We start from the raw sequence: 11,574 nt of genomic DNA, 5'->3' as shown, positions 1-11,574 counted from the left end.
CCGTGCTCGATGGGGTTTAGGTCTGGAGAACAGGCAGGCCACCCCATTCGCTTGACATCTTCTGTTTCAAGGTACTTCTCCACGATGGCAGCTCGGTGGGGCCGTGCGTTATCATCCATTAGGAGGAAGGTGGCACACACTGCACCCCTGAAAAGGCGGAAATACTGGTGGAAAATGACGTCCCGATACACCTGACCTGTTACAGTTCCTCTGTCAAAAACATGCAGAGGTATATGTGTACCAGTCATAATCCCACACCATACCATCAGACCACGACCTCCATACATGTCCCTTTCAAGGACATTAAGGGGTTGGTATCTGGTTCCTGGCTCACGCCAGGTGAAAACCCGGCGAGAATCACTGTTCAGACTATATCTGTACTCGTCCGTGAACACAACCTGGGACCACTGTTCCAATGACCATGTACTGTGTTCTTGACACCAGGGTTTACAGGCTCTCCTCTGACCAGGGGCCAGTGGAATGCACCTTACAGGTCTCCGGGCGAATAAACCATGTCTGTTCAGTCGTCTGTAGATTGTGTGTCTGGAGATAACTGTTCCAGTGGCTGCGGTAAGGTTCCGAGCAAGGCTACCTGCAGTACTCTGTGGCCGTCTGCAGGCACTGATGGTGAGATATCGGTCTTCTTGTGGTGTTGTACACTGAGGACGTCCCGTACTGTAGGGTCTGGACACGTTTCCTGACTGCTGGAATCGTTGCCATAATCTTGGGATCACACTTTGTGACACACGGAGGGCCTGTGCTACGACCTGCTGTGTTTGACCAGCCTCCAGTCGCCCTAGTATTCTACCCCTCATAACGTCATCAATATGTGTTCTTTGAGGCATTTTCAACACACAGTCACCATTAGCACGTCTGAGAACGTCTGCACACTTACTCGCTGCACCGTACTCTGACATGCACCAACACACCTCTGCGTATGTGAACTGCTGCCAGCGCCACCGTGCGACAACCATAGGTCAAATGCACCGCATGGTCATACCCCGAGGTGATTTAAACCAGCAAACCGCCCACCAGAGATTTGTTTCACTATGTATCAGCATTATCCTTAATTTATGAACATGAGTGTATGTAAATCTCTGCACAATGTTCTGCGCTGTTGAAGGAGAACTTGATCCTTAGTCATCCTGTACGGCAGCTGTAGCGATCTTCTGGGAAAGGTAATTTCCCCCACCATAACCGCTAATCGTTTTTCAGTTTGCAGACAGACTATATCTCTTCAGCATTTCCTGTCCAGTTCTTTTATCTGAGTAGACAAAATAGCTCCACTGAGTTCGTGTTTGTATAGCGGAGATATTTTCAGTTTATTAAGTTAGTACTTATTTGCAGTCAAGTGTGCTGTTATGTTAAGAACTCAACAGCTGTAGTCATCAACTGTCTGTCACACAGAAGAGCCTGGCCCCGGTGTTACATGCTCTCAATATTTACTCGAAAACGTTGATTTTATTGTCTGCACTATCAATGTCTCGAAAATTTCCCACAGGATGAGGGTTATCAAATGCATCAATCCAATCTCACCTCTCCCAAAATCTAAAGAGGACCAAAGTCTTAAATTGACTCCCTCTGCAATGGAGGTAGGTCACTTAAGTGTTAAGGAACTTCAGGTATTTCAGCATAAGTCAAACAATACCTTACAGCAGATTACAGTCCTAGACTTGAAAGTGATAAGTCCCACTCCACTATTCACACCCATCTTGGAAGATATACTGTGGATGTGTATGGTAACTGACTCTACTCAATACGGCCCATCATATAAGTGCCGGCAATTTTTGAATGGAAGAGACTTATGCAGTCTCCAAGTAACACAAATAATGGTAGGAGAATGGCAGTAACTTTCTGATCATTCAGTAATTCACTACCAAATGACTTCAATACGATTACATAGCTTTACAATACGATGTCAACGACAGACAACAGCAAGGTGCCATACTTAGCAATTCAATCCCTTTCCCCCTCAACACTGTACTGTAGGTCACTGGCAACATCACGCTTACTCATTCATCAATTCTAAACTATTGTTCATCAGAACGTATGCGGTTAGTTCAAAAATCCTGCACACTGCGCATGCACGACCGTTACGGTAGCGTGACCTAGTTGAAATTCGTGTCAGTTGTGAACAATACTTTAGGGATGACTGTCCTGCAAGTGTTTGCTGATTTTCGTGGCTGTGCCGTGAGTAATTCAGTTTTAAAATGGAAGCAGAAACTGAGTCAGGTCGGATTACACGCAGTGATCAGCGTTCCTACATCAAAATCGAATCCCAGCTTGGAAAATATCCATCAGAAGTTTACAACGCTTTGAGAGAGTTGTGGGTCGTAGCACAGTTATCTGCTCGTTTCCGTGAAGTTCTGGTAGGCATTGAGATCAACCTAGGAAGTGGAAGACCATCAACTACTACAGACTTCATCCGTTTGGTTATTGATAATGACATTTTGAGAATGGATCGATGAAAAACGTGAGTAAATTGCATATGAGGTCGAAATGTTTACCACTTCGGTTTATAGAATCATAACTTAAAAGTTAAAGATGAGAAAATTTGCTGCCAGATGGGCTCCACATGACCTCAGTGAAAATCAAAAAGCAGTTCACAAAACGAGTTGCAGTAGAATTGCTTCAGCGTTATCGAACAGAAGGAGAACAGTTCCTGAAAATAATTGTTGCACTTGGTAAAACCTGGATACGAGATTCTGAAACAGAACTGAAGTCGCTGTCGTCACAATGGAGAAGTTCCGACTCTCCAGGCCCAAAGAAATTCCGCCACCAACAATCAAAGGTGCAACTGATGATAATCTTTGCGTATGACATGAATGGAGTCATAGCTATAAATAGTGTCCCAAAGGACGTCTGCAACAGACGCGTATTACAAGTTCTTTCTGCAAAGTGTTTTGCTTCGAAAATTCGTCAAAGAAGGCCTGGCATAGTTACAGCTGGTGTCGTTTTGCACGATAATGCAAGACCACATGTTGTCCTACGCTACCAGTAAGAGAAACTCTTTGCGGATATGGGTGTGAAATACTTCCCCATGCTCCATACATTCCTGATAAGAGCCCACCAGACTCTGATTTGTTTCCCTAATTGAAGGAAAACTCCGTGGAAAATATTTTGATACAATTTGAAAAATTTTTGAGGTGATTCGAGTAATCAGATAGCTGAACAATGAAGGTGTCCTATCCAGATTACGAAAGCTTCCAAAACTTTGGGAAGCTGTCGCAAGCAAGAATGGAGGTTATATTGGAGGTCTGTAAAGGTATTTTGTAAAATAAATTATTTTCTTCAATTCTGTCTGAGCTGTAGGAACTTTAATTTTGGCGGGCATGGCACTCTGCTGGCACCAGTAACTACTCGGTCTGCCGATATCGATCATGATCATATGTCGAGGGCTAGGGTCTTTGGTCAAAGGATGTGTTGTTGGATTTTGGAGGGCCATAGTACTGAAGGTTAGCTGGAGGGCACATGGCTGGCAAGTTGTAGGTTTCGGAGGACTCCTCCTGTCTGGCATGAGTCTGGAAAAGCCGTGTATGATTAAATCGGCCGGAAGCAAGCTTCGACCGCTGGATTAACGATTGATAGTGGCGAGTTAAGGGACGAGCAGCGGACGCCACGTGCAGCCTGGTCAGCAAATTTTATGGCACCTGGAAGATCACCTATTTGGATTGGAGCCAATAATACCCCTTGTTGGTAGTTGTTATTGTAAGGCCATGTCTGTGATAACATGGAATTAGACATCTCATATTAATGCACCTCTGAGTGGTTGTGTGGATGGTCATTGGTCAGTGTAACTGATAATAATTTGTTGTTCCACGCCATATTCAGTGCAAGTGTACGAACTTCTCCATTGTAACTTGAAGTGAGAAATGGAAATTGCAACATAGTCTGTGTCGGAGGCAAATCACTTTTTATAGTTGAGAATGCCCTAGTAACTGGATTTGCAGGCGCTGATATTTTACCTTGTTGATTTTCAAGTCTGGAAGTCGTTTCTGAAAGTATTTGCATGGAGTGTAGCCATATATGTAAGTGAAACATGGACGATAAATAGTTTGGACAAGAAGAGAATAGAAGCTTTGGAAATGTGGTGCTACAGAAGAATGTTAAAGATTAGATGGGTATATCGCATAACTAATGAGGAGGTATTGAAGATAATTGGGGAGAAGAGAAATTTGTGATGCAACTTGACTAAAAGAATGGATCGGTTGGTAGGACATGTTCTAAGGCATCAAGGGATCATCAGTTTAGTACTGGAGGGCAGCGTGGAGGGCAAAAATCGTAGAGGGATACCAAGAGATGAATGAACTAAGCAGATTCAGAAGGATGTAGGTCGCAGTAGGTACTGGGAGATGAAGAAGCTTGCACAGGATAGAGTAGCGTGGAGAGCTGTATCAAACCAGTCTCTGGACTGAAGACCACGACAACAACAACATTTTTCAAGTAATTTTAAGCATTGTTAAGCTTGTAACCTGTATATGTAGTCACTTCTGGAATAAGTTAAAATTGCCTACATTCAAGATATGCTAGTTTGTGGGCTTATTTGGGCAGATTACTGTTCCCTTCTGATATGTGATGGCAGGGTAGTTCTGGCAGTGGACAACACTGGGCCTGGAGCAGAGACGTGTTTTCTTTGATCTGCAGTGATACTTCCATTGTCGCATAACATCTAGGTTGACCCACAATCAGGGGCCTCTACCAACTGCTTCATGTTGGCTCAAGTTAAGTAAATTTGATCGTTCTGTGCATGCCATAGCATAATGTCACTAATTAATTCCGGAACTCTTGATCTATTCAGTATCATGAATTCATTAATCACATAAGCTTTAAAGCATGTTCTGCAAGTCCTAAGTTCCTTGTCACTGTATTTGCTCTTTAACTCCTTGTTTAAACCTTACATCCTTATTGGTAGTTCTGGAGCACATTAAGTTTTACAGCCGTTTGCTTTGAGTATGAACTGTTGAGTTTTTCCTTTTTTATCCACAGTCATTAGCTAACTCCATTCACTGTGAAACTTGCCTGCTTGTTGCTTTTGATAGCCATTTGCTGTAATTTGCCACCTTTTCTTGTATTTTTAAGAATCATTGTCAATATTTCTCCTGGTGCGTACCAGATGAGAGTCACATTTAAATTGTATGCCTTCCATCTTTTCTTGTATTTTGGGGGATTGTGTATTTTATTACTTAAGGGATTTTATTAAGATTCATAAATTTTTAAGGGCTTTCCAACACCCACAATCAGTAGATGACTTGTTATCCTTTCTGTATTATGAGTGTGTGTTGTCTATGTATTTAAAGGTTTATCCATGTTTAGGAATTATTAGTACTTTCCATCACAGCCATTTCTAATTCATTTTACTGGTAAAACTCCACTTGTTGAACCAGTTTGTAGCCACACCTAATTGATGTGACTTCTTACTTGTATTTGGGGACTTATGTATATTCCTGGCTTTAAGTCGTGTTCTTAATGGTATAAATTGTTTTAAGTTTTTTTATTAATCAGTTGATCCTTCTTTAAATTATTCTGAGCATTTTATTCATTTTTGACAAGGTTTTTAATTTGTAATCATAATAATTGTTGTTAAGCAATAAAATGTATTCCATGAAATGACATTAGGAATATGTGGGTCCACCTTCCATGTGTTTTTCCTTAAAATTATCCCACCCTCGTTGTGAGGAACTACTGTCTCACACTGTGCAGAACTTTTGAAATTACCCTCTGTTTTACGTAAAAACTCAATTAACAACTGCAAATAAGTATTATTAATAAAATGAAAATAACTCCACTCTAAAGAATGAGTCAGGAGAAAAGGGGTGATGGTATTGGTGATTCTAAAAAATTCGAAATCGACATATGCCATTTTCTTCACTGTATCCAACATCATGCCCATCACCAGCAATCACATGTGAATACAATCAGAGTGGCGTTAAGCTACATAGTATTGTCTTTACTGACCATTTTAGTGTGTGCATCACAATGGACACAAAGAAGGATCTTCTCACTTGTATTTTACATGCATGTGCTCAGGTAAAGGACTGTATGAATGAGCTTAGATCAGTGACACAGCAGCTGTCTACAACAGCTGCAAAATGCATTGCAAATGATAGTGGAGTTCTTTAACATCTTTTCTGAGGAAATGTACATAACGAAACAAAACGTTAGATCACAGAGTTTCATTTACACCATGTAATCAAAAGTATCCAGACAACCCCAAAAACATATGTTTTTCATACTAGGTGCAGTGTACTGCCAGTTACTCTATATCAGCGACTTCAGTAGTGATTAGACATAGTGAGAGAGCAGAGTGGAGCACTCTGCGGAACTCATGGACTTCGAACGTGGTCAGGTAATTGGATGCCACTTGTGTCGTATGTCTGTACATGAGATTTCCACACTCCTAAACATCCCTAGGTCCACTGGTTCCGATGTGATAGTGAAGTGAAAACGTGAAGGGACATGTACAGCACAAAAGCGTACAGTCAAATCTCGTCTGTTGAATGACAGAGACCACCGACACTTGAAGAGGGTCGTCATGTGTAACAGGCACACATCTATCCATACCATCTCACAGGAATTCCAAACTGCATCAAGATCCACTGTAAGTACTATGACAGTTAGATGGGAGGTGAGAGAACTGGGATTTCATGGCCGAGTGGCTGCTCATAAGCCACACATCACGCCAGTAAATGCCAAACGACGCCTCGCTTGGTGTAAGGAGCGTAAACATTGGACGATTGAACAGTGGAAAAATGTTGTGTGGAGTGACGAATCACGGTACACAATGTGGCGACCGGAAGGCAGGTTCCGCAGCTCGTGATCGTGCGGTAGCGTTCTCGCTTCCCGCGCCCAGGTTCCCGGGTTCGATTCCCGGCGGGGTCAGGGATTTTCTCTTCCTCGTGATGACTGGGTGTTGTGTGATGTCCTTAGGTTAGTTAGGTTTAAGTAGTTCTACGTTCTAGGGGACTGATGACCATAGATGTTAAGTCCCACAGTGCTCAGAGCCCTTTGAACCATTTGAACCATTCAGAAGGCAGGGTGTGGGTATGGCAGATGCCCGGTGAACGTCATCTGCCAGGGTGTGTAGTGCCAACAGTAAATACGGAGGTCGTGGTGTTATGGTGTGGTCGTGTTTTTCATGGAAAGGGCTTGCACACCTTGTTGTTTTGCGTGACACTATCACAGCACAGGCCTACATTGACTTTTAAGCACAATCTTGCTTCCCACTGTTGAAGAGCGATTCTGGGATGGCGACTGCATCTTTCAACACGATTGAGCACCTGTTCATGATGCTCGGTCTGTGGATGACTGGTTAGGCGACAATAACATCCCTGTAGTGGACTGGCCTGCATAGAGTCCTTACCTGAATCCTATAGAAATCCTTTTGGATTATCCATGGGATAATTTGCATCTATCTCTCCCAATTCAAGTTTTTCGACATTTCCATGATGCTCTTCCTTAAATTAAACAGATCTGTGATCATTTATGCTGCCTTCTTTGTATATATATAATATCCACTGTTATCCCATTTGCTATATGTCCCACAAACTTGAGCACTTTGTTTGTTGAATGCCTTGACGATTTCAAACTTTGTGAGGCTAGCACTCCTGGAAGAAAGGGCTGTGGAGAACTGACTTCACGACAAGCTTGGAGATTGTTTCCAGAATCAATGTTTCATTCTGCAGTGGAGTGTGCACTATTCTGAAATTTCCTTGCAGATTACATCTGTGTGCCATATCAGGACTGGAACCAGAATCTTGCCTTCCTCATTCTATGCTCTTACCAACAGAGCTGTTAAGTCTTTATGCATGATTCACCCTCACAGCTAAGCCATTACCCTGCAATGTCCTTCGGGAGGACGACGGTTCAATCCCGTCTCCGGCCATCCTGATTTAGGTTTTCCGTGATTTCCCTAAATCGTTTCAGGCGAATGCCGAGATGGTTCCTTTGAAAGGGCACGGCTGATTTCCTTCCCAATCCTTCCCTAACCCGAGCTTGCGCTCCATCTCTAATGACCTCATTGTCGATGGGACGTTAAATACTAACCACCACCACCACCACCACTGCAATGTCCTTTCTTCCAGGTATGCTAGTTCTGCTATGTCTGCTGGTGAGCTTTAGTGAAGTTTGGAAACTAGCAGAGGCCTGTCTAGGTAATATAACTCTTTTAAAATATCCGAGAAAGCGGGTTTGTTTAGAGACTATGAATCTCTTAAGGTAACCTTGAAAGAATACCTGTTTAGCAACTGTGACGCTTTAGGTAGCCACCTATAGTAACTATCATTCTCTCAAGGAAGTCAAGAGAGCAGGCATCTTTAGCAATTATGACTCTCTAAAGATAGCTAAGAAGAATACTGGATTGATAGTTATAACTCTCTTAAGGAAGCCAAAAAAGCAGGCTTGTTTAGTAATGATGACTTTCATAAGATAGTCCAGAAAGTAAGTGATAGTAGTAATTATGATTGTCATAAGACAGGCAAGTGAGATTAAGGAAGAGGCTGCTTATGATACTCTTCAATTCCTGTATTGATCAGTGTAGGAAATACAATAGTAGTTTTTTGGATTTTCTGTGATTCCAATAGCTGTTCAGAAACTCTACACCTTTATTGGAAAATGGAGTGTGTTTCAGGCATTCACTCATTAAGTATTAATTATAAATAAATTATTAATTACATACACAGGTATTTGCAGAAGTAACAGTAAATACATACAGGAGAAACATTTCGTAGTATTTTCAGTTTTTGTGTATGAAGGCACGATGTCCGTAGTTTATCTGTTTGCACATACTCATTATAGCTGGATGGTCCCAGTTGTGCAGGTTTGGTATTATCTGTTGACCCAGTTTTTGACAGATTTCGTTGGTATATTACTGTAACATACAGTGAGTCTTCAAAGATGATTGCTTGGGAGACATTCAAACAATCTGTCCTAGAATACTGCTGACCTGTACAGGACTAATAGCGAATAGGACTAATGTGGGATAGTGAATACATAAATACATGGGCATACTAATAATCCTAAAACCATGCATGGAACATTTCGGGATGATAGTAAGTTCAAGAGTGCATTTTTAGGAGATCAGTGACAGAATGCTTTAGGTAAAGAGTTGTTTGAAGAAAGAGTAGATTCTGAATGAAAAATTTCAATGTGAATAGTACAAGGTTTTATAGGAGCGAAGTTAGTATAATTTTTGCTGGACACAGAGAGTCAACTTAGTTTATTGCCTAAGGATGTATGGGGAAGAAATAAAAATTACTGAAGATATCCCTCTTTCCTTGTCACCAATGTACAGGGTCTGGAATGCTTGCATTGAAAGGCAGTATACCGGTGACATTCTAAATATCAGGTATACAGTCCACCAACCCATGTTACTAGTAGTTGATACCAGTTTATCTGTGTTATTGTGTGTATGGACTGGAAGATGAGTCTCAGTATGTTATGGGAATTACTAGGGAAGTGACATGAATAAATGTAAATACTGATCAAACTTCAGTCAGGTTAAGCAGATGAGAGGTACAGAGAGACCTGACTGATTATGTTAATAATTTGAAGATAAAACTCAAAAGAGGGTTAGATGCCAGTGACAGTGATGAATAGGGAGGAAATGTTGAGGAAAAAGGGAAAAACCTACAGGAAAACAAGGTTAAGAGTAAATGTAACAGACTGTTAGGATTGAAACACAAGAAAAGAGAACAGTTAAAACAGGTTTAATCATATAGTGCCTAGACATTTACAGTGAGACAAAGGGTAATTGAGACTTATAACGAAAAATTTACATATCATTTTTAAACTATCTTGTATTCTTAATCTGAGTGTTAGGGAACCTGTGGACAAGAAAATACATAATATGACCAAAGGGGTATCATTGAGAAATCTGATTGTCCTTGGGTAACAAAGCAGTGATAATAAAAAAGACATTTATTGTTAAGATTAGATTGGTGCTGGATGCTCGCATTCTCAATAAAAATGATTGGAATTGAAAGAGACAGATCCATCCTTATGAAAGAATTGTTACCTGTTCCATAGGTAGTACTCATGACAAATGTTATGATGAGGAACATGTCAATGGAACAGACTAATAACATATTTATATGGATGTGTAGTGTTTATTTGCAAGTTTTTTTACTGTGTAAATGACTATTTCTATTCGAGAATTTCTCTGTCGTAAAGAAGGAGTTGTGAAGGAGAAACAGTTGAAAGGGTCCTGTAGCCACCTTTCATTAGTCCGGTAGCCCATTTTCATTACCATTTCTCTTTCTTTTCCTTGTTTCTCTATTCTCTTTACTCTCATAGTAGTGTGATTGAATGAATGTGGTTGTGTGTCACGTTGCTAGACGGTGGCGTAGTCTGCTGCAGAAAGTCTGCGATAGTCGCACAGCTTCAGCTCAGCAGTTGCACAGAATAGCCAACTCTCGTAGTGGTCAAGTCGGCAAAAAGGTTTCCGCTACTTGTGAGAAATCCACCTGCATTAGGTTGGTGGCGGAAATGGCATCTTGGGGTTTTCCGGTCCACGCGGAGCGTGGAAGAGGCTGGAGAAGCGGGAGTCAGTCTGCCGCCGGTACGGGAAGCGACCACAGCTGTGCTCCAGTCGAAGAAGGGTGAGTTAGACTGACCGCGTGGCGCGTTGTTACTTGGCGAGAGGAGAGCTGTTAGCCTTTGGTCTCGCTTTTCAAATCTGGAAGATTGCTTTGCCGTGTCGCAGCAAGGAATGCAAAACTTTGGCAGATTTTTCTTTTAGCAAATTTCTGTAGCAGACTTGGATCCGCCGGAAGAGCGCCACACAAAGGTGTCGATAAAAAGTGAGCACTCGCTTCTGTATGAATGTCTGTTTGCCTTCAGCTGTGCCTGTATAAGCTTTCACCTTTCTAAATATTTAGAGCCTTGCCTTCTCGTAAATTTTCCTTACTTTCCGTGTCTTTCGTCCATGGGGAGCCAACCACGTGGTAGAACATTATAGTTGTTGGGCTACCGGCATCACTAACTGTCCGATCGCATGTTTGTTTTAGAAAATGTTAACATGATTGTATGATGTGATATTGTTGGAATTTGGCACTATACCTAGAAATTGTGCCTCCACAAACAACGTGTTATCTGGAATCGTGTACATGCCTCACATCCTTAGTTTAGGAATAAATGATTTTGTCTACAATTTTCTCTTGTGTTCCGAGATTACGTTTTTGCGCCTAAGCCACTCACCTTGTAGCTTTCCCATTAGCACATCCAATGCGTTTCCTTATGCACAGGTCCAGTGATTAGTCTCCTCTTGTATTTTAGAACAAATGCTTTAGATTAAGTCATATTTTCAGGTGTGTTGCTGGGAGCTGATCTTATGCAGTGTTCATGCATTTTCTATTTTATTTTAAATGTTTGATTGTCGTGAACAGCGCATGGGCAATACTATTAATTACATCGTATCCGCTGTGAGCGACCTCACAACGTATGCATTTTTGTGAGTTTTTGGTCTGTGATCAAATTAATTTATTTTCCGATTCGACCAAATCTTTGATGAGTTGTATGGTTTGAGTCGGTGGCGACCCTATTCTTCTCACGTTGATTTCATAAGCAATAAGTATTTCC

Source organism: Schistocerca serialis, chromosome 8, assembly GCF_023864345.2.
Source record: "Schistocerca serialis cubense isolate TAMUIC-IGC-003099 chromosome 8, iqSchSeri2.2, whole genome shotgun sequence".
Taxonomy (NCBI): Eukaryota; Metazoa; Arthropoda; class Insecta; order Orthoptera; family Acrididae; genus Schistocerca; species Schistocerca serialis.
Note: the sequence above shows the minus strand (reverse complement) of the source record.